A 24587-nucleotide genomic window follows, 5' to 3' on the forward strand; every position below is an offset into this window, starting at 1 on the left:
GGAAGACTTCTCTGAGGAGGTGACGTTCCATATGAGAGCTGAATGATGAGATGTGGAGATGCTGGAGAAGAGCAGTTTGGGCAGTGCAAAGGGCTGGAGCCCAGCAGGAGTAGCTTGCTTGAGGAATGGGTAGAAAGGGCCTCAGAGACCACATTAAGCAGTCGACATTTTATTCTAAGTGCAATGAGAAGCCATTGGAGGGTTTAAGCAAAGGGTGAAGTAGTTTGATGTACATTTTTGAAAGGTCATTTCAGCTGCTGAGAGAGAATGGCCTGGGAAGAGGCAAGAGTGAGAAGAGGTAGAGCAACTAGATTATAGGAATCTAGGAGAAAGATGGCACAGGCTTGTGCTACGGCAGTGATGGTACTGGTGACAAAAAATAAATGGATTCAAGATATGTTTTGGAAGTAGATACAGCGATCTACTTAAATTTCTGTACCTTAATTTTATCATTCATAAAATGGGGATAATAATGATACCCTATAGTAGGTTATGGCCCTGGTGGTATAGTGGTTAAGAGCTTGGCTGCTAGCCAGAAGGTCAGCAGTCCAAATCCACCAGCTGTTCCTTGGAAACCCTACTCTGTCCTATAGGGTTGCTGTGAATTGGAATCAACTTGACAACAACAGGTTTGGTCTTTTGTATAGTAAGTTATAATAAGGATTAAATTATAGGTAATACGTAAAATGCTCAGAACACTTTATAAATGTTAGCTACTCTTGTTATGGAAAGAATACAGTTCTGCCATGAACTCAAGGTGTGACCTCAGTTTCTCACCAGTGTAATGTTGGAAGGGGATGGTGATTACAGCATATAGATTGTTGATCTCTAAGAGACCTTTGGGATTACTGACATAATCCTACAAGTGAGGAAAAAACAGGCAGCACAAGAAAGGTGAAGCATGACCTGCAGGAAACTCTTGGCATCAAACTGTGTGTTATCATGGGCCCTTTTCATTATGAAACTCCCGTGATTCTAACTAAATATTCCAAAATATTATTGAAGATTCTTCTATAAGGGCTCTTTTGGGTCTTTGTCAGACCTTCCCTTAGTGCTTGGGTCATTGTGCTCCTTTTCTGATCTGACCTGAGTTCACAAGCTTTCCAAGAGCACAGCGAAAAATAAATATGTCGAATAAAAAGTTTATTTTTTTTCCTGGTTCTCCACCACCTGTGGGTGCAATGACTCATCCCATTGAGAGATATTTTCTGCTTTCAACACCCCCTTGAGAGCTTGATTTCTGCCTGGGGCAGCTTGAAAATCTCCCTCCAGATAGGGTGATTATTCTTGATATTGCTAAAAGTGGAACAACCAAACATTACGCTCCATCTCTTGTCAAGCAATAGAAAGTAGACAGCACCACCCATGAAGTATGCTTTATACTATTAATCTTTTATTAAGGAAAATTTTGAACATATTTGAAAGAAGAAAGAGTAGTATAGATAACTTCAATCACCTTCAACAATTATCAACAGCCAATTTCTTCAGTGAATAACTAGCATGTAGGGAGATGAAACCATTTTAGATTGAAAGACACTTAATAGGGTATTCCAGCTCCCAGTAATCACGGAGACCATTGATTGTACTAACTCTCCTTCATATAATAATTATAAAATCTGGATAATGTATATTAAGAAGTATACTGAGGAACTGGAGAGTGACCAAAATCAAAACAAGAGGAAAGTCTATCCTTAAACAAAGAATTTCCATGAGTGAGATTTGAAAGTTTGCAGGCTTTTGCCCGTATAGCTGCAGCAACAGAAAGCCACCATCTTACTAGTTTAAGATACCAGAAACAGAGTCTGGGGTAGGCAAAGCAGAAAGTTAGTGGGGGTAATCCTGGAAGAGAGGAGGCTTACCAAGGGGAGAGCCCCCAAAATTTATGTACAAATTCTGATTAAAACTTTGGCTGACCACTGAACTCTTACATATGTTAGAGAAGACCCCAGGACCTGGAAAAATAGCAGTAGCAGCAGCTGAATGAACTGAGTGGAGATTTCATTTGCTGACTACCATATAAGGGAGCCAGAATTGGGAATTTGAGTCAAGCTAAAAAAAAAAAAAAAAAAATTACTCTTTGGAAGAACATAACAAAATCCAGAGTCTTTACAATGTATAATTCATAATGCCCAGTTGCCAATCAAAATCATTGGATATGCAAAGAAACAGAAAAATGTGATCCACACTCAAGAAAAAAAACATTCAATAGAAACTCACCCTGAGGAATTCCAGATGATGGAAATTGTAGACAAGGACTTTAAAGCAGTCATAATAAATGCGTCCAAGAAGCTAAAAGAAAATATACACACAATGAATGAAAAGATGGGGGAAATTTTAGCAGAATTTAAGGTAGAAGAGGAAATTCTTCCCAGTCTTAGTACCTATCCTACCTTCTTAGGCTTGGTCTATTCTAGGCACTGAGCTCTAATTTACTTTCACTAGACATTATGGAAAAGGAGCCCTGGTGACACAGTGGTTAAAGTACTAGATTTGCTAACTGAAAGGTCGGCGTTTCAAACCTACAAGCCGTTCCATGACAGAAAGATGTAGCAGTCTGCTTCCATAAAGATTCACAGCCTTAGAAACCGTATGGAGCAGTTCTACTTTGTCCTATAGGTTTGCTATGAGTTGGATTTGGTTTTTTGGTTTAGACATTATTGAGGCATGATCAGTACTGATCATCACAACCTACTTTAGTTAAAGTAGATTTGATTTCATTGTGAGAGGATGGGTAGTGGTGCTGGTGTTAGTGGTGGTAGACTATGCTAAAATTCTAGCTGAATATCAGGATGTAGGAGGAAAATATTCCAAATCTTTGCTTTAATTAAACTGGATTATATATCTATAGTGTTCCTCACTTGATCATGGATTGCACTGTATGGTTCCTCCAATGTTTCTTGAGAAAGGCACTGATAATCACAACCAGTAATGTCTAAGAGTAAGAAGACTTTATTTTAGACTTTGACATTCTAGACTTCGATTAGTTAATATCCCAGCAAATCCTAGTTTTTTATAAAATGAGGGGGGATTGGATGCAATAATCTCTTTGTAGTTGTACTTAAATTTATTAAGTAATCCCAGACCTAGAAAACCACTTATCTTGGCAATAATAATACCTGTCTTGTTTTCCCCACAGAGCAATTATGAAGAGCAAAGGAGATGACAGTAGCAGCAGCAACATCAACAATATCTTACACTTATTAAGCAGTTAAAATTTTGCAGGCATGGTTCTAAGTGCTTTCTTTGCATGTATTAACTCATCTAACACAACAGTGAAGTAGGTGCTCTTTTTTAATCCCCATTTCACAGATGGAGAAACAGGAGCACAAGATAACTAGCTTGCCAAGGTCTTACGTAGATGTGGGGTTCCATCCCCAGAAGTCTGCTACTGAGAGTTTAGATTGGTACAACCACTGCGGTGAGCGATTCGATAATTTGGCAACAGTTCTACAGCTAGACGCTTACTCTTATAACCTGGGGATTCCTCTCTCCAGTATGTACCAAGAGAAATACTTGTACATGTGCAGTAGGAGGCATAAATAAAAATGTTTAGTGAAGGCTTATCTGCAAATGGGGAAAAACCATAGCTCTAACTGTTCATCAACAGGTGAACTGGTAAATCAACTGTGATACATGTATGATGAAATATTCTACAACATGTAAATGCATGTGTATCAATGCAAATAAATCCAGTACTCTGCTGTCCAATAGGGTGGCCAGTAGCCACATAAAGCATTTGAAATGTGATTAATGCCTCAAGTTGGAATAATAATTTTTTGATGTATTTGGTTAAATAAAATATGTTACTACAATTAATTTTACTGTTTCTTTTTACTTTTTTTGATGTGGCTACTAGAAAATTACATATGTGGTTCATATATTTTTATTGGCTAGCACTGATCTAGAAAATATAATTTGAATAAAAAAAGCAAGCTGCAAAATGATAGCAACTGCATGAAAGAATATGTAAACCCTAAAGCATTCAACTTGTACGCCGAGCAAATAATCCAAGAAGCTGGACCATATGAAGAAGAACAGGGCATCAGGATTGGAGGAAGACTCATTAACAACCTGCGATATGCACATGACACAACCTTGCTTGCTGAAAGTGAAGAGGACTTGAGCACTTACTGACAAAGATCAAAGACCACACCTTCAGTATGGATTATACCTCAACATAAAGAAAACAAAAATCCTCACAACTGGACCAATAAGCAACATCATGACAAACGGAGAAGATGTTGAAGTTTTCAGAGATTTCATTTTTCTTGGATCCACAAACAATGCCCATGGAGGCAGAAGTCAAGAAATTAAATGACACATTGTATTGGGCAAATCTGCTGCAAAAGACCTCTTTAAAGTGTTAAAAAGTGAAGATGTCACTTTAACAACTAAGGTGCATCTGAGGTAAGCCATGGTGTTTTCAATCCCCTCATATGCATGTGAAAGCTGAACAATAAATAAGGAAGACCTAAGAAGAATTGATGTCTTTGAATTATGGTGTTAGTGAAGAATATCGAATATGGGCTATGGACTGCCAAAACAATGAACAAATCTGTCTTGGAAGAAGTACAGCTGGCATGCTCATTATAAGCGAAGATTGTGAGACTTCGTCCCACATACTTTGGTCATGTGATCAGGGGGGATCAGTCCCTGGAGAAAGACATCACACTTGGTAAAGTAGAGGGTCAGGGAAAAAGAGGAAGACCCTCAACAAGATGAATTGATACAGTGGCTGCAACAATGGGCTAGAGCTTAACAATGATTGTGAGGATGGTGCAGGACTGGGCAGTGTTTCCTTCTGTTGTACATAGGGTCACTATGAGCCTGAATTGACCCTGCCGTGCCTAACAAAAACACAGTACTCAAGGATCCCTGCTGGTGGAGTGGTTAAGAGCTACAGCTGCTAACCAAAAGGTTGGTAGTCTGAATCCACCAGCTGCTTCTTGGAAACCCTACAGGGCAGTTCTGCAGTACTATCAATTGTTCATGGAGACATACATGTACACAATTAAAATACAAAAACATGAACTGAAATAGTATGTTCCAAATTCATGATAATTGTTTCCTCTGGAGAAAAAGATAAAGGAATGGTGCTGGGTAGAGAAAAACAAGGAACTTCAACTTAATTTGTAATGTTCTATTTTACTTATATAAACAAAATATCTGAAGCAAAAATGACTAAATAGTAACATTTGATCAATTCTTGAGAATGGGTTCTCTGTAATTTTTCTTATTTTTAAAAAACTGTCAAAAATGAAACAAAGCCAAAAAATTGAACTAAGATGAATAAATTCATACTTGTGCGCACATATGCGTGCACACACGCACGCACACACACTCTCACCAATTCCCCAGTCGTTAGGCACCATCTTTAACCAGAGATTCCAGCAAAGAGCATCCTGGGAGTACACAGGAAAGTATACGGGTCTTGACGAAAGAGGTTAAGGTACATACTCTGTCGCCTGACGATAATGTACAGGAACATTTATAAAAGGAATGGTTTTTCTTGTCTATAAAAGTAATGTGTGCTCATTGTAGAAACTGTGGACATTTTTGAAAAGTATAAAGAAAAAAGCTCCATAATTTCCCATAAGCCCATCACTAAGAGAAACTCCCTGGACATTTTTTGGTTTATTTTATTTTAGTCTCTGAATATTTTGGTTTTTTTACTTTTGCTAATATCTGGCAGATATTTTGAAACAAACTCCTGAATGAAATATGATTCTTTTGTCTTCAATCAAAAGAATCTTTGCCTTGGGGCTCCAGACTGGGCTTGTGATATATCTTTCTTTTTAAAAGAAAATAAAAGCAAAAATAAAACCAACAGCTGATATTTACTGAAGGCTGTGCCTTGCAGGGTAATCATGGTACATGCACCATTTAATTTAAACTACTTTCTGATGTAGAAACTACTGTAATTCTCATTTTACAAACAGAAAAATTAGACATGGAGAGGTTTAGCAAGTTGCCAGGGAGGAGTAGGGGGAAGTGAAGCTGGTATTCAAATCAGAAGTTTGATGAATCCAAGCCACCACCCCACCTCTAAATCCCTGTGGCAGCCCCCTAAGTGAGTCTTTGGGTTCAAGTTGCATGGGTCTGTGCGAGATTGGGAGTGGTGGGGCACAGGTAGAGCAGGGCACATTCTGTTGCCATTACCTCCTCTTGCCACTCTCCAGAGGCTCCTATGCCTCCTTTACTCTGACCTCAGAATAAAAGGTGTACATGTTCTGTTCTTGGGAGATTGAAAACTTCCACGGGACCAGGTCCAAGGCCAATCTGAATCTGCACTGGAGCTTAAACTGTAAAAATGTCCTCTTAAGGTTAGAGAGGAAGAGAGAGTAAATACATCAACTCACATAAGATTGTTGTTATAAATTCAGAGGTTCTCTCTGGAGTCATTGTCCCACTCACCAAACCTTCAAGACGCTACAATTGGAAAGAAAAATCCCAAGCCCTAGACTCATCAGCGTCTGAGTATATATACTTCTTCCTAAGTCTCAGCACATAAACAGGAATATAAGAGTGCCAGGGGAACTTTGTTAAAGGAAAGATATTTTTATCTAACGTTTAATATATGTTGAGCCCTCGTTATGTACAGAGCCCTGGACTAAGCACTTTACTTGTTTTACAAAGCATTGTAACAACCCTATAAGAAAGAAGTACAGCCAGGATGCTTCTTAGAAGCAAGGATGGCTAGACTTCATCTCACATACTTTGGACTTGTTATCAGGAGGGACCACTCCCTGGAGAAGGACATCATGCTTGGTAAAGCAGAGGGTCAGAGAAAAAGAGGAAGACCCTCAGTGAGATTGGATTGACACAGTGGCTGCAACAATGGCCTCAAATGTAACAACAATTATGAGTATGGCACAGGACCAGGCAGAGTTTCGTTTTGTTGTACATAGGGTCGCTATGAGTCAGAACTAATTCAATGGCACCTAAGAACAATAACAACATAAGGAAGGTTCTAGAGCTTGGCTGCTAACCAAAAGGTCGGCAGTTTGAATCCACCAGCCGCTCCTTGGAAACTCTATGGGGCAGTTCTACTCTGTCTTATAGGGTCATTATGAGTCGGAACCTACCCTACAGCACATAACAACAAAAACAAGGAAGTCTCTCTTATGATTCCCACTTCACTGATAAGAAAACTGAGGCTTAAAGATAGAGCTAAGAATGATGGGGTTACCCACACCTTCAAAATGAGGACTATTACCTCCAGAGCATATCATCTTCCTCTATCCTATACTGCTTTCCAACATATAAAGACTTTCTTATTTCCCTTTTCTAACCAGTGTAACGTGACAATGTCTGAGGCCAGTGGAGGATATATATTTGATATAGAATCCCCCAGACACTGATAAAGTCAATCAGATGACTCTTGTCTTTTATAAGGACATCTTTTCCTTCAGTTTTTTCCCAACGGAAATGCTTAGTTTGGGTTGGGTACCTGCTGCCGATTCCTAGTTCTACCCAGTTGGTGTTCATGAACGGTCCATGGCCCAGAGAAGCAGTGCTTCAAATGGCTTCTTTCTGCACTGCACACTGCAGCCCTAGGAGGAAACTTGGATGATCACCAGCTTATAAAACTAAGGAAATGAGAACCATGAAGCCTGCCAGTGTTCCGGGCCAAGCATTAACCTTTTGAAATATAATTGGAGGATGGGGTAGGGTGGGGCAGGGCAGGGGATGGGTGGGGGAAGGATGAATCAGAGTGTGAAGGCAGCTTTAGCCAAAGGACTGTTCAACAAACAGACTCTGGGTACTTAACAAACTCTAGCAACGCCATAACAAATGGAGAGGAAAATATCCTCAAGTTAATTTTTCTTCAATTCCTGTTTATTGGAGGCTGAGAAGCTGTCATCACTGGGGCCCTGACACTGAAACAACATGCTAATTGGGTGACATCAAAGGAGGGGTTGAAGCTAATGTATCTGCTGCTGTAGCCCAGGTTTCCCCTTGGCCCTAAACCAGTACTCCACCATGGTACCCTTCCCACTGTTTTGTGGGGATGGGTCCCAAACGTTGGATTTCATCACTATTCCACTTTTACTAAGGGGCCTGGTTCTGCATAATATTGTACACATGTGATGAATATTAATTAGCATGAGAACACTGTCATCCATGGTGAGGCTAGAGCACAATCCCTGACGTTCAGGGAGCTAGTGACTCAGTGGGAAGAGTAGCCCTTGATTATCAGAAATGCTGATCATTCATGCAGAGATAAAATGTGCAATAAAAAGTGAAGGGAAGAAGCTCTTAATTTTCCCACTCTTAATTTTTTTTTTTTAAGTCCTTTAATCTAGACCAAGGAATGGCAATTAAGCATGGTCAAAAATACTCTGCTTCAGCTGCATGTGTCTGTGTCAATTCTCTCTGCTGCCAAGAAAAGGGTATTGCAGAGAGAAGAATCTTGCATTTTCTGCAAAATGAAGCTGAAGCACCAATTTTTGACTGTTTAATGAGAGAAGAAAAAAACTAAAAGACAATGGGGAAAAAAGAATTGGACAATAGTGTCTTTGAAATTTCTTTGCATACATTTTCCCATGCTCTAGGAGACATATTAGTGTGGAGAAGACAGCCCTGTCCTTGTACTCCATAGTCATCCAAACATCAAAAAAAGCTGTTCTCTTTATTCCCATCCTTCACAGATGGGTCCATAGAAATGGAACTAAGTAGTTGATCTGAGGCACTCCTGCCAGTGAAGACACTGACCTCCTTGACAGGAACTGTTGGGACTTGCTGTGGCTCCTCCCTTCACAGAGAGAAAGACAACGTTGTACCTGCATCTCAGCTGAAATACTGCTTTTGGCAAGGCCTTTAAGATTGGGAAAGAGAAGAACTAATGACACAGTTGGGGTATAAACCTCAAAAATGGGACTATCAGCCAAATCTAGTACTGACTCTGACCGTATCAGCAATTCGCCTCCGTGATGACATGAATTGCCCAGCAATTAGACTGTGATTAGACTAAAAGGAAACATATGTTTCTGGGCTGTTGTGGCACCTCTGGCTTTACATTCTGAAGAATTCATGAACTCACTTTAGGTGTCAGAATAAATGGCATTGGAATGAGAAGGGCAGTGAGTTTCTGTAGCAGTATAAGGCTGGGTCCTACTTAAAACATTTTCTTGTAAAGGAGACAAGTTTGCCCTTTTAAATCAACTGGACTTCTCGCTCATGGTCTGCTGTTCAACACTGAAGTTCTGTGGTCATTCCTCCTGCCTGTGTGCTTGGCGTTGCTGCTTCTCCTGAACATCTTTGCAAGCAAACACTCCTTGAAGATGTCAGTAGCCTTGTCCTTCTGCCTTCATTAGCGGCATTGATTACTTTCTTCAAGTTGTATAACCATTCTCACCCTCCTTTTCTGAGTTGTTCCTCTCCCATTCACATAAACTCACTGTCCTCTAAGTTTCCTCTCTAATCTTTTGAGTTGCTGTTGTCAATTTGATCCCATATAGATAGTTCTTCAAAAGAGCACAATGCTCAAGGAATATATTCTTCACTAATTAAGCTAAACTATTGTTTGGTTGGAACCCTGCTAGTACAGTATTTAAGAGCTACCACTGCTAACCAAAGCATTGGCAGCTCAAATCCACCAGCTGCTCCGTGGAAACCCTATGGGGTATATTTTTCTACTCAGAGGATATTTTTGGCTTAATGTTTAAAGATTAAAGAGGGATATCTTTTTAAAAGACATGCGCTTTCTATGTTTACCAGTTCCACCTGCATACTATTATAAAGAGTCTACAAGGCACTTGTATAGTTAAAGAAAACCTTGCCTTCGATGTTAAATCTTTACTGAATATCAGAGGACTTTCTCTACAGGAAAATTATTAAGGTGAATGATGTGAATAGAACTAGGTTCGAGTTGGACAAACTGAAAGTTGCCTAAGCTCTCTAAGACTTCGAGGCCTCTAACGTTGGCGTAACAGCAGTACCTCTCTCCAGGTTTGTGGCGAAGATTATATTATGTTGCTGACACATAATAAAAACTCAATATTATTATTATTTGTTAGAAAATATAAAACATAGACCCTAATCTTGTGGAGGTCACAGTCCGTAGGAGAAGTCAACCACTTAAACAGATAAATCATGTTATCAGGACAAAAGTGCTGTAATAGGCATGTAAATACATATACAGAAGCGTAGACGAGGCGGCCGTTCACTTTGCCAGAAACGGTCACAAGGGCTTCAGGAGAGATGTGCTATTTGGGCTCCCCTGGCTGGGAGTGCCATTCTAGGCAGAGGGAAAAGCAAGACAAGAGGCAGAGGGGCAGGAGTCATATTGAGCTGAGAACCAGTCCACATGAAGAGATGATAGTGCAGCATAGGCTTTCTGAACTTTGTGAAGAATTAACTCCTAAGGGGCCTGTTGAATGATCCAGAATCAGGTTGTACATTTTCTTTAGCCTGAGGGCCAATCTACTGTAGAAAATGAATTGGTAGAAAGGGAAAGGTGGAAAGTACCACAAAAGAACTGAGGCGATGGGTATGCATCCAACTCGTTTGTCACAACAGCTGAGTCAGTCAAAACGAAATCAAACTGGTCTTTGACTCACTTCTCATCCAAGAGCACTGCATCCTAGCTACATACTGTCATCCACTAAGTCAGACAGGGCACAAGCCAAGAAAGCAGGCTGTCTGTCTGGTCATATTTACCTTGAATTTGTTCATTAACAAATCCATTTGTTCACAGAACATCTTATTTGTCACACCAGCCCTCTCTATTTGTTATTTGTTCAGCCTGTTTCTTCAGGAAGTCAGGGGCTGAGTTGTCCAACATAACCACTGAATACAGCCTGATTTAATTTTCTTTTCCAATGGCTGGCTGATTTTCTTTCTCTTTCCATACACGTACAAATGTGCACTAAAAACGTACCAATACAAGCCTTCTTCTAGGTAGAAATCCACAGAAATGAGGAGACTTGGAGAGAAAGTCTGAAGAGCTTTCTCTCTCTGCAGTGCATGAGAGAACGTAGTCCTAAGGGGACGGGAGAATCAAGCTTGACAAATTTATCAGCTACAGCACCCAGTTGTTGTTGTTGTTGTTGTTGTTATGTGCCATCAAGTCGGTTCTGACTCATAATGACCCTATGTACAACAGAACGAAACACTCCCCGGTCCTGAGCCATTCTTACGATCGTTGTTATGCTTGAGCTCATTGTTGCAGCCACTGTGTCAATCCACCTCATTGAGGGTCTTCCTCTTTTCCACTGACCCTGTATCCTGTCAAGCATTATGTCCTTGTCCAGGGACTGATTCCTCCTGACAACATGTCCAAAGTATGTAAGACACAGTCTCGCCAGCCTTGCGTCTAAGGAGCATTCTGGTTGTACTTCTTCTAAGCCAGATTTGTTCATTCTTTTGGCAGTCCATGGTATATTCAATATTCTTCACCAACACCACAATTCGAAGGCGTCAACTCTTCTTCGGTCTTCCTCATTCATTGTCCAGCTTTCACATGCATATGATTTGATTGAAAATACCATGCCTTGGGTCAGACGCATCTTAGTCTTCAAGGTGACATCTTTGCTCTTCAACAGTTCAAAGAGGTCCTTTGCAGCAGATTTATCTAATGCAATGTGTCTTTTGATTTCTTGACTGCTGCTTCTATGGCTGTCGACTGTGGATCCAAGTAAAATGAAATCCTTGACAACTTCAATCTTTTCTCCGTTTATCATGATGTTGCTCATTGGTCCAGTTGTAAGGATTTTTATTTTCTTTATGTTGAGCTGCAATCTAGATTGAAGGCTGTGGTCTTTGATCTTCATTAGCTAGTGCTTCAGTTTCTTTTTACTTTCAGCAAGAAAGGTTGTATCATCTGCATAACGCAGGCTGTTAATGAGTCTTCCTCCAATCGTGATGCCCCGTTCTTCTTCATATAGTCCAGCTTCTCGTATTATTTGCCCAGCATACAGATTGAATAGGTATGGTGAAAGAATACAACCCTGATGCACACCTTTCCTGACTTTAAACCAATCAGTTACCCCCTTGTTCTCTCCGAACAACCACCTCTTGCTCTATGTAAAGGTTCCTTATGAGCACAATTAAGTATTCTGGAATTCCCATTCTTCACAATGTTATCCATAGTTTGTTATGATCCACACAGTCGAATGCCTTTGCATAGTCAATAAAATACAGGTAAACATCCTTCTGGTATTCTCTGCTTTCAGTCAGGATCCATCTGACATCAGCTATGATATCCCTAGTTCCATGTCCTCTTCTGAAACCAGCCTGAATTTCTGGCAGTTCCGTGTCGATATACTGCTGCAACCACTTTTGAATGAGCTTCAGCAAAATTTTGCTTGTGTGTGATATTAACGATATTATTCTATAATTTCCACATTCGGTTGGATCACCTTTCTTGGGAATAGGCATAAATATGGATCTCTTCCAGTCAGTTGGCCAGGAAGCTCTCTTCCATATTTCTTGGCATAGACAAGTGAGCACCTCCAGAGCAGCATCTGTTTGTTCAAACATCTCAATTGATATTCCGTCAATTCCTGGAGACTTGTTTTTCACCAGTGCCTTCGGTGCAGCTTGGACTTCTTCCTTCAGTACCATTGGTTCCTGATCATATGCCACCTCTTGAAATGGTTGAACATCAACTAATTCTTTTTGGTATAATGACTCTGTGCATTCCTTCCATCTTCTTTTGATGCTTCCTGCATCGTTTAATATTTTCCCCATGGCATCCTGCACTATTGCAACTCGAGGCTTGAATTTTTTCTTCAGTTCTTTCAGCTTGAGAAACACCAAGCATGTTCTTCCCTTTTGGTTTTCCATTTCCAGCTCTCTGCACGTGTCGATATAATACTTTACTCTTTCTTCTCTAGCCGCCCTTTGAACCTTTGAAATCTTCTATTCAGTTCTTTTACTTCATCAATTCTTCCTTTTGCTTTAGGTGCTCAACGTAAGAGAGCAAGTTTCAGAGTCTCCTCTGACATCCATCTTGGTCTTTTCTTTCTTTCCTGTCTTTTCAATGACCTCTTGCTTTCATCATGTATGATGTCCTTGATGTCATTCCACAATTTGTCTGGTCTTCGGTCACTAGTGTTCGATGCATCAAATCTACTCTTCAGATGGTCTTTAAAATCAGGTGGGATATACTCAAGGTCATATTTTGGCTCTCGTGGACTTGCTCTGATTTTCTTCAGTTTCAGCTTGAACTTGCATACGACCAATTGATGATCTGTTCCACAGTTGGCCCCTGGCCTTGTTCTGACTGATGATATTGAGCTTTTCCATCATCTCTTTCCAGAGATGTAGTCAATTTGATTTCTGTGTGTTCCATCTGGCGAGGTCCATGTGTATAGTCGCCATTTATGTTGGTGAAAGAAGGTATTTGCAATGAAAAAGTCGTTGGTCTTGTAAAATTCTATCATTCGATCTCTGGCATTGTTTCTATCACCAAGGCCATATTTTCCAACTACTGATCCTTCTTCTTTGTTTCCAACTTTCGCATTCCAATTGCCAGTAATTATCAATGCATCTTGATTGCCTGTTCGATCAATTTCAGACTGCAGCAGCTGATAAAAATCTTCTATTTCTTCATCTTTGGCCCTGGTGATTGGTGGGTAAATTTGAATAATAGTCATGTTAACTAGTCTTCCTTTTAGGTGTATGGATATTATCCTATCACTGACAGTGTTGTACTTCAGGATAGATCTTCAAATGTTCTTTTTGATGATGAATGCAACACCATTCCTCTTCGAGTTGTCATTCCCAGCATAACAGACTATTATGATTGTTCAATTCAAAATGGCCAAAACCAGTCCATTTCAGCTCACTAATGCCTAGGATATTGATGGTTATGTGTTCCATTTCATTTTTGACAATTTCCAATTTTCCTAGATTCATACTTCCTACATTCCAGGTTCCAATTATTAATGGATGTTTGCAGCTGTTTTTTCTTATTTTGAGTTGTGTTGCAGCAGCAAATCAAAGTCCTGTAAGCTTTACTCCATCCACGTCATTAAGGTCGACACTACTTTGAGGAGGCAGCTCTTCCCCAGTCATCTTTTGAGTGCCTTCCAACCTGGGGGACTCATCTTCCAGCACTATATCAGACAGTGTTCCACTGCTATTCATAAGGTTTTCACTGGCTAATGCTTTTTCAGAAGTAGACTGCCGGGTCCTTCTTCCTAGCCTGTATTAGTCTGGAAGCTCAGCTGAAACCTGTCCTCCATGGGTGACCCTACTGGTATCTGAGTAGCATAGCTTCCAGCATCACAGCAACACGTAAGCCCCCACAGTATGACTAACTGACAGACACGTGGGGGCAGCACCCAGACAGAGCAGGAAAAGATTTAAATGAATGAAAAGTGACTAGCCAAGGTTTTGCACATTTGCTCAACCTTATCAAAGAACATGTTCTAACTATTTATTGCTAAACTTCCTTCTTAAACAATAGTATCTATGGTCTTTTTCAGGAATAATCTATGAATTTATTCCCACTGTGGTTAAGAGAATAAATTCATAGATTATTCCTAAAAAAAAAAAAGACCATAGATACTATGAGTCAGAACTGACTCAACGGCAGTGGGCGAGTAGTTAAGAGAAATAGTCTACGATTTCAATTCTTTATCATTTATTAGAATTTTCTTTATTGTCCAGCGTATGGTCTATTTTGGTAAATATTCCATGTGCATTTGAAAATATTGGGTATTCTACAGTTTGTTAATCAGATTATTTAAATATTCCATATTTTTAGTAAAAAAAAAATTTTTTTGTCTGTTGAGTTACTGAGATAGACATGTTGAAATCTTGATTAGTTTTTTTTTTTTCTCCATTTAATACTGTCATTTTTGCTTTACAATTGTTGTTGTTAGGTGTGGTTGAGTCAGCTCTGACTCACAGCGACCCTATGTACAACTGAATAGAATGCTGCCCAATCCTGCAGCATCTTCACAATCATTACTATGTTTGAGTCCACTGTTGTAGCCACTGTACCAATCCTCCTCGTTGAGGGTTTTCCTCTTTTTCCCTGACCCTCTACCCAGCACAATGTTCTTCTGCAGGGACTAGTCCCTCCTGATAACATGTCCAAAGTATATGAGACAATGTCTCACTATCCTTGGTTCTAAGAAGCATTCTGGCCGTGCTTCTTCCAAGACAGATTTGTTTGTTCTTCTGGCAATTGTTAAGGCTATTTAATTGTTAGTTGCTGTTGAGTCAGCTCCGACTTATTGAGACCTTATATATACAGAATGAAAGGTTGCCTAGTCCTGCACCATCTTCACGATCTTTGATATGTTTGACTCCTTTGCTGTGTCTACTGCATCAATCCATATCATTAAGGGCTTCCCTAATTTTCATTGGCCCGCTACTTTATGAAACATGATGTTCTTTTCTAGTGATTGGTCTTTCTTGATGACATGTCCAAAGTAAGCGAATCAAAGTCTCACCATCCTTGCCTCTAAGGAACATTCCGGTTGTGTTTCTTATAAGACTGATTTGTTCATTGTTTTGGCAGTCCACAGTATATTTAATATTCTTCACCAACACCACAGCTGCATCAATTCTACTTCTGTCTTCCTTTTTTGTTTTCCAAATTTTGCATGTATAGAAGGCAATTGAAAAGGTCATGACATCTTTGCTTTTTAAAACTTTAAAGCGGTCTGTTGCAGCAGATTTTCCTAAGGCAGTATGTCATTTAATTTCTTGACTGATGTTTCCGTGGACATTGATTGTTGATCTAAGCAGGATGAAGTCATTGACAATTTAAATTTCTTAGTAATTTTTTAAAACTAATTCTGTAAAGTCTATATTCTTTGTCATGTGTGGCCATTGAAGACTCTGCTCTGTTAGCTTAGTAATTAGATGTCTAACAATTGGGTAGAGTTTTTTTTAGGTGCCTAGAACCAATAAGTCTCCTAGTATTTGCCAAGGAACTCTGTGTGCATCTTGGGGCATGCCTTCAACACTGAGCCAGGCAGTTTATAACTTTCCCTTAGCCTTTACTTCCTGCTTGTGCAGAGCCTCAAGTTTAGCCAGAGGTGCGGGTTTAGAGCCTTCTCAGGTCTTTCCTGAGCATGTGCAGAGTCTTGGTCATGCACACAGCCCTACACATGTGCATGGCCTTCTAGATTCCCAGAAATGTATCAGAGCCTTTCAAAGTCCCCTATGGATATCTCATTCCCCAGATTTTCCTTTAAAATTTTTGTTACACTATTGTTAGCTCCAAATGTTACCCATCTCCTCAGGAAGCCATAATTGGCTGTGAGTATAACTGGAAAATGTCCCTGGGAAAAGACTGTTTGCATTGGGTGAGCTCTGTGTCAGGTCAAATAAAGACAGCCTTGAAAGCGTGATCTTCCACGGAACCACCAGACAGGGAAATAATGGTAGTGTCTTTGTAGGAGCTCCAAATCCACTCAGCTCTCTCCAGTGACTTCCAGGCTGCTGTTTTTTGCCATGATTGTGAGCTGTTGGTTTTTAAGCCTACCACAGAGCTGCAGCAGTGGGAGATGGGAAGAGGGGAAGTTAAGTTCCACAAAACCTGCAGTTCTTACCAAGGTATAGTCATTTGCCAGTATTCTCATTGCTTTTAAGGAGACTTTTTTGAGGTCCTTCCTCCACCATTTTTACTGATGCTTTTGAATCAGTGAATGAATCAATGAATTAATGGAGGGATGCATGCCCACTGCAATGCCCTCATACTCCCCAATTCAGCCAAATATTCATTTTCTGTGTTGATGTGTCTGCTACAGTCTTCAGACTCTGGGTTAATAGAGCTCCAGGACTGACTCTGCTGTAGCAGTAAGTAGGTGGGAGTGGAAGTTGTTCTCAGTATTGAAGTGCTTCATATCGGCTTTCCAGATTTTTTGTGCTAATATGGAAAACACTGCCTGCTGCATTTCCTATCTGCTTCCTAGGGCCTTCATCCACGACCTTTGGTCTTGTCTTTGCAATCATATGCCTTTGGATCTTATCTTCCTGCCTAATTTGAGCAGCTATCTTGCCTTGAATTCAGAATCTTTGTAAAGCCCTTGCTTTCTTAATTGCTTTATTATTTGTGACTTACTGTGTAACTTGTCTAATGCAAACTTCTTAATGAATTTTAAGGTTGAATTCTCACCTTGTTTTAGTCTTCCTTCTTCCTGTTCTCTTGCCTGACTGCTACTCTGTATTCTTGCCCTGGAGATGCAGCTAAGTCTCATACCCCTTCTCTAGTAGTCCTTTGCCAGCCATGCACCCTGCAATGACACCTTCTTAGCAAGATGTAAAATCTCTAAATGCCTGCTTAAAATATTTGGTCTAACCCAGATAAGGTTAAGTGACTATCCTTTTGGAGGCATTCTAACTTTTTCTGGCCACTAGGATACAACACAGTGAATGGGTATGTTTTAAATACATTCTTTATAAAGCAAAAATCTGTATATCAGATTATAGTCACATATTGAAATATATTCTAATTCTAAAGATATGTCCCCATTAAAAAAATGCTACTTCCAACATTGAAAAAAATCTCATTTTTTAGATGCTTGAAAATGCTTTTTTGTTCTTGTTATTTTGCTCTGTTAACTAAGGCTATATTTTTCATTCTCCTCTTTCTCCATGTCCCCCCTCCCTCCTCGGCCCTGCCCAACATTCTCTTAGCTCCTGTGTCCAACAAAAAAAGTGTTCAGTTTTGTTAGATAACTAAAACTATTGCTTTGGAGTATTTCTTTTAATTGACTAATTGTTTTGTCTCTTCAACAGCAATTAAAGCATTAAGTAAACATAGCCTATTGCACTTAATCCACCAATGCAATTAGAAGCCTAATGGACAACTATGTACATAATCTTCATGGTCATGTTAAGAGTCCCCACAGACTATTTTCCTGTTTCTCTATTAGATACTCAGTTCTTACTTCACTGTCTCTTCACTCTTCCTTTGTAGGATTTAATATTGAAATAGCTAGATAAGCAAGCTTTAAGCTTTGAACTCCACTCCATATTTGGGGTGGAAGGATAGATATCCTTGTAGAGGTGCTTTATTAGATTTCATTCAGACATTCATGACTGAGTGTCTGGTCTTTAAAAACATGCCCCTGGCCAGATGTTTTTTGCGGATAGTTGCTGCGGTTTCCTGCTTCAACAGTGCTTGGATGGAACTGGCACTTGACACCCTTCCCCTTCCCCAGGTATCCCATGAAAGCCAGCCCTCTGTCACCTCCTTATCATGCCTGTAGACCGTCCCAAGGGCCCTCACAATAACAACAATGATGACAATGACACCTCTCCTCAGCTGCCCCCTCCCAGATGCACCAGAATTATAACCAGGACTCGGAGGTCACCATCAACTGCCAGATCAACATGGAATCCATGCCTCTTACATCTATTTGTCCATGTTTAACTACTTTTGCTGTGATGACGCAGCTTTGAAGAATTTTGCCAAGTATTTTCTTCACCAATCTCACTGAGAAACTGATGAAGCAAGGGAGCCAATGAGGTGGCCAAATCCTCCTTCGGGATATCAAGAAACCAGACTGTGGTGACTGGAAAAGCAAGCTGGATACAATGGGGTATGGGTTACACTTGGAGAAGAGAGTGAATCAGCCACTACTAAAACTGCACAGACTGGCCACTGACAAAACAACCCTCATTTGTGTGACTCTATTGAGACTCATGACCTGAAAGGAGCAGACGAAATCCGTCATTGTATGATTTGTGCAAGAAAGGGTTCCCCAGAATCTGGTCTGAAAGAATATCTCTTTGATAAGCATAGCCTGAGAGACAATGATGAATAAAGAGAGCTAAGCTTTAGGCTGGCTTCCCCATAGTCATAGGGATGACTTCTATGGTCACCATGGCAGTGCATGTTGGACTTGCCTTTACCTTTTCTATAAGTTGTACTGAAACATCCACTTAGATTCTTTCATTTGTACCATTCTTTCACAGATTCCTACACAGATCTATAAAGCAATGTGGTCCCCCAACCCAAGGAAGTGGGGGAGCTACCAGGGCTACTTGCTTGCTGTGGAAACTGTTCTTGCTTTCGTTTTAAAAGTCATCACCTAGATTCACTTCAATAAAGTGTGCTCCTTAATACCTTTGGAAATTCTTTATAGATACTAATATATTGCAAAAGGGACTTTAAAGGGAGATACTGTGACTCCAATTCCATTTCTCTAAGGATTTATTTTGATTCCAGCCAAATAGAATAAGACTTGGAGAACTGGACAAATATCTAGGAAACGAATTACTACCTTCACCTCTTAAGTATGCACAGTCCAAAATGTGCCAAATAAATGATGTGCAAAGCAGGATTGGCCCGTAGTGAATGTTTCTTCCTCTTTTTTTTCATGCTATATAATCAGATCCAGTAATCTTAGAATAACTTGTATTTTCAAGATGTTGAAACTGAGGCATAGAGAAATTGGGATGAATCTCATTCTTTACGAAATAAATTCAGTAGGATAGAAAGGAACAGATGAGACAAGCATCCTCTCCTTGCTTTCTTCAAAGTTCTCACACAAGTACAACTTAAGATTTGCTACAATTCATACTGTTGGTAGGAATTCAAGTTTTAGACTTCCTCAAACTAAGTAAATAAACTTGTTGCTGTGGGTGGTGGGCAGAAAAGTGACTTTTGAAAAATCAAAATCCACTGTGATTCTTATTTGTTGAATATTGTTAACCAAATTAAGCAGCAAATGTTAAGTCTCTATCAAGACTCCAGTGATGAAAAGGAATTAAAAGACCCTAGGTGCTACCACAAGTATTAAAACTTGTTTAGCTTGGATTCCAACAGTTGCAATACGAGCAATACGAATGGAAACTCTTTCAGCAAAGTCCTTCTCTAAGATCCTCTGAATGAGTTAGAAAATGATGGAGAAATATCAGTATATTCATGTCTTCTGTCTTTTTACTTTGTTTTATAAAACCAGACCTAAATGCTGGGTAGGATCTCCCTGAGGTTTAATATTTGGATTAGTATTAGTTGAGGGAATGAAGAAAAGATAACAGCAATTGACCTTCAATTTTTTCATGACGACATCCACATTATATTTACAGACCAGCATAAAGCCTACCAGACATGAGGCCTACCATCTAAGGAATATAAATCAACCATGATAGTTACTTCCTTGGCTTAGATAGTTTATTAACTAAAGGAAAATATTATGAGATTGTGATGTAATGTGACTAGTGCTCCTAGAAATTTGCAAATAGTGCCAAGAAGAGTCTATAAATTTGAATTGTTCTAACAAAATTAGATACCCATCAGGGGAAACTTCTCCTACATAGATCATTAAATCTATACACATTTATCTTGGTTTTCACTGGAAATGAACTGAACAAGGATAATAAATATTATTTGTTGCCTAAGTACTTAGAGACAGAATTGCTGGTTCACCTTTGTCCTTCACCCACAACCACAGTTTTGAAAAAGACAAGATTATTTGATTAATGATCCTATGGTTTCAATCAGAACCCTACCAAATATGCAACATAACTCTCTTTTCAGCTATTCCGGCAATGTCATAAAAGGATAGAGCAACATAATACTTATTTGGTTCCTCTTTTCTTAAAAAGCTCCTACAACTCACTTGTAGAAGCTAAGGATGAAGAAGCTATTCTTTCTGATTTTTAATTGCTTATAGAGCATATCTTAGCCATGAGAATGGAGGCTTCATCTTCTGACATGGAAATTAATCTTCACACAAAACTTACACATTAATATTTGGTACATATTCAAATAATTATTTACCTCCTCCAAAAGTTGTCTCTATATAGCCACTGAGAGTTGACTATTTCTGTTGTAAAGAACTTGTTTTACACAAGGTCAAAATCGCTGGTTGAATTTTTCAAGAGGCACCGACTATCAACAGTCTTGTGCTACCTTATTTATACTGAACTCTTCTGGATGCAGAACTCAGCTTTTTCATGATTATTTCTCATGCACACACAACCCCAAGCCCAGACTTGCTTTCATCTCTACAGATGAAACACATAAGGAGATCTCTGGAGACAGGCCTGTCTCACTTTTTCCTTAGGAGAGTCGAGATATTTTCCTGAGTCCCACTCAGGGAATCAGTGACAGTTTTGTGTTCTCTGGTCTGGGGCACAATGGTAGAGGGTTTCCAGCTGTAGAACCCTTTGGCTGCTGAATGCTTCGTGTGTAAGGATCCCACTGCTGCTCCTGTCCCAGCCCTCCCACATAGCTCCACGGAGCTCCATGAAACAGCCACCCAACACGTCATCATTCAGAAATAGTCACAGTTTGAATCAATTCAATCTTGGAAATGATTCCAGAATCATTTGGATCTAGATAAGGAACTCATTAAATGAAAATCCAAACTGGTTCAAATATTGTACCAATTATAGTCTGATACAAGCTACACGCTGAAATGGTTTCATATTTGAATCCCTTCAGACAGTGAACAGATTCAACTCAATAAGAAGTATTAAATATCATTGAAGTATTTCAGGCACAACAAGAGGTTTCCATTGCTGATCTTCCTCCTTGGCCCCTCTGTCATCTCTCACAGGTTATCAACATAGTTGTGTTGTCTCAAGAACACTCTGGAACTGATGCTTTGGCTGATGGGGCCCACTTCCAGAATACCAGCCACACCCTACCACTAACAAGGCACAAGAAGCCCCTATCATGCACTGGCTTTCACAAACATTTCTTACTGAAAGGCACCAGATTTCAAATTGTCTTTCCTTGGACACTTGTTTGTATATTTTCAGAGGTTGACAGAATTCCAAGGCTTAGAGGACTACAGGGGTCAAGAAAAGCCAGAGTCAATCACTGGAAACTGAACCACTCCAAGAAACCCTGATTTTCTTTTGCACAGACCTGGTAGAGGGATTGCCTCGTTTACTTTACATTTGAAAGGTCTTTTTCATTTTAGTCTACTTTTCCTACTGTACTTCATTCTCAGCATAGAAGACCACTGAGGCAGACCAGGTTAACTCTCTTAGTGAAAAATATTTGTAAAGAAAAGCAAATCTATTCTGAGGCTGACTCTGTGAGGTAGATGAAGAGCATCTAAGTGTGTGGGTCTCAAACGTGGCTGTTCCCACCCCAGGCTTACTGAGTCACAGTCTCCTTGGATAGAGTTCTAGCATTTGTATTTTTAAAAAAGTTCTCCAAGTGATTTTGAGGTAGCTGTCTGAAACTCTACGGGGCAGTTCTACCCTGTCCTATAGGGTCGCTATGAGTCGGAATCGACTCGACGGCACTGGGTTTTTTTTTTTTTGGTTGTCTGAACATTTGGGAAATGTATGGGCATTTTTTTTTTTTTTTTATGGGCATACTCTCTCTCCCCTTTCTTTAGTTTTCTTCCCTAACTCCTCCCTACCTCCCACCATCAGGTACTCAGTGCTGTTTTTCCATACTCTCTGGTTTTCCACATTCCTTTTTCCACACTCTGACATCATAGCTATGAAAGGCCTCTCTTCCTTTCCTTCCTTGACACCGCATACATCTGCACACTCAAAATTTCAGCTTCAATAGGTTGAGCATTAACCCACGAAATTATACTAAGTTGCTGTTGAATCCTCACTAAGCTTTAAAGTGCTAAATCCTAGGAGTGGCTGCATTTTGAAAGAAGCTAACAACGTTTAGGGAGGACAATTGGGGTGGAGGTCAGGGCTACCTCCTTTAAGACCTACTAATAACACTATGCAAAAAAAACCTTCCCGTATTTGCAGCACTGACTCTCAGCTTCCAAAGGGACAAGGTGGGCCTCAATCATTCACATTCAGGAAAGTTAGAATTGGCTTAAAAAAAAAAAAAATTTTTTTTTTTTTTATCACAGCAACATGGAAGATACAGAGACGGCTGTGCTGTTGCTCCTAATTAGCTCCAGACAGCACTGGGAGAGAAGTCCATCTACTAAGGCCGCCTAATGGTGCTTCGGTCAGTTGCTGTAGCATATCCAGCTGGGATGGTGCCATTGTTGGGGTGGCACCCTAAAGGACAGGCTGATCTTTCTTACTTGGCTTGCTAGCTGCTCCTGACTGCACTCCAAGGCCGTGTTCAGGATCCTACCAATTTGTGCAAGTTTCAAGTCTCAGTTACCCCAGCACGAAAAGGCTATGCAAACAGCTGTTAGTTGGCCAACATGTAAGGAGTTGAGGGACCCAAAAGTTCATTTAAATGAAAGGAAAATGGAGAGTTCCTTGGGATCTCGAGAACGGTGTGTATTTACATTATTGGCCATGTTAAAACACTCTCTTACTTTTCGGAATATTACAGAAAAAGCAGCTGCATGATCTGTGGAAAGTCATGGGCAAATCAGAGGGCCTGCGTTGAGGGGTCTTTAATCCTAGTTGTTTCTAGGGATACTTCTGAATCAGGAGCAGGAAGTCCAGTACTGTTCCCTCCTGCTTGACCTTTCAACCAAGCCTTCCAAGGCCCTTAATGCTAGTTGAGATGCTGGTCCCCCAGGAACTAGACTGAGTCCAGGGCTGAGCTCACCATGACCACAGGAAATCCAGCTCATTAATGACTCGTGGTGCCTGCCCACCTGAATTAGGCCCAAGCCAGAAACTTAAGAAACCAAAGGTTCCAAATTCTTCTACAGGAGTCATCTCCTTTCTTCCTTGCCTCCAGCCAAGAGAGTTTCACTTGAGATTTCTCAGACAGAGACAGTCTGTAGAACCCAAAAACCTTCAGTTAGGCTTAAAGACAAGACTGCGCTGGAGAAGTCTGGGGATTGGTCAAATCTGGTATTCCTCACCACACTCATACCCTGCACATTATTGTTTCCCAGCAGCTCTCTATCTCTGTTTGCATTCATTTTATTTTCAGCTTATGGTGCTTTCTTCTAGGAAAAGGCAGTTTGAGGCTTCTAAGTTCCAGTATTGACTGCAGCTGGTTGCTTTATGTCTAAGTCCTCTGAACCTGACTAGGTATCAGAAATGCCTTGTGATATCTGCGTCCCACACCATGCTCAGAATCTCTGGGGGGTGGGAACAAGTATTGGGATTGTTTTCAGTGTCCTAGTGATCGGCATGATACCCCTACTCCACTTCCACTCAACAAGTCATTACAAGTAGAGCGTTGCCACAATTCATCTTTTATTCCAGACCGAGAACTGGGTCTCCTGAAAATCCCTAATTTGCTACTAAACTTACTGCATGACCTTGCTTCAGTCACTTGACTCCCATATACTTCAAGTTCTTATCTACAAGGAGGTGTGAGTGGGCTGGGCAGTTAGATCATATCAAAGATTATCAAAACTAATTCCCAATATGTTCACTTTGGGAACTTTTTAAAAATTTGGATATGGTGGTTGTGATGGTTAAGATTGTGTGTCAGCTTGGCTGGGCCATGATTCTCAGTGTTTATATGTGATCATTCCCATGATGGGATCTGCTGTGAGTAGCCAATCAGTTGAGATGGAATTTCCTTGGGGTGTGGGCTGCATTCGAATATAAGCAGACGTTCGGGCTTTTTGCTGTCTCTGGATCCTGTTTGTCTGACCTCCAGCTCTTGGAACTTGAGCTATCAGCTTATCTGCCAGTCTTGGAATTTGCTGATCTTGGTATTCATTGATCTTCACAGCCTGTGAGTGGATCCCTACGCTTCAACCTGCCAATCTTGAGTTCACCAGCCCCTGCAGCTATGTGAATCAGGAGAAGCC

General features: G+C 40.2%; 1 protein-coding gene across 1 annotated transcript in view; it reads right to left on the reverse strand.

The window, feature by feature from the left end:
* Positions 1–2272: 2272 nt before the first annotated feature.
* DTWD1 (DTW domain containing 1) overlaps positions 2273–24587 on the reverse strand; it is a 177212-nt gene continuing 154897 nt past the window's right edge. Inside the window, exon 8 of the transcript XR_007518872.1 lies at positions 2273–2289. The gene's annotated coding sequence lies outside the window, so the exon portion shown is untranslated. The remainder of the gene's footprint in view (positions 2290–24587) is intronic.

Source organism: Elephas maximus, chromosome 10, assembly GCF_024166365.1.
Source record: "Elephas maximus indicus isolate mEleMax1 chromosome 10, mEleMax1 primary haplotype, whole genome shotgun sequence".
In the NCBI taxonomy this organism is placed as follows: domain Eukaryota; kingdom Metazoa; phylum Chordata; class Mammalia; order Proboscidea; family Elephantidae; genus Elephas; species Elephas maximus.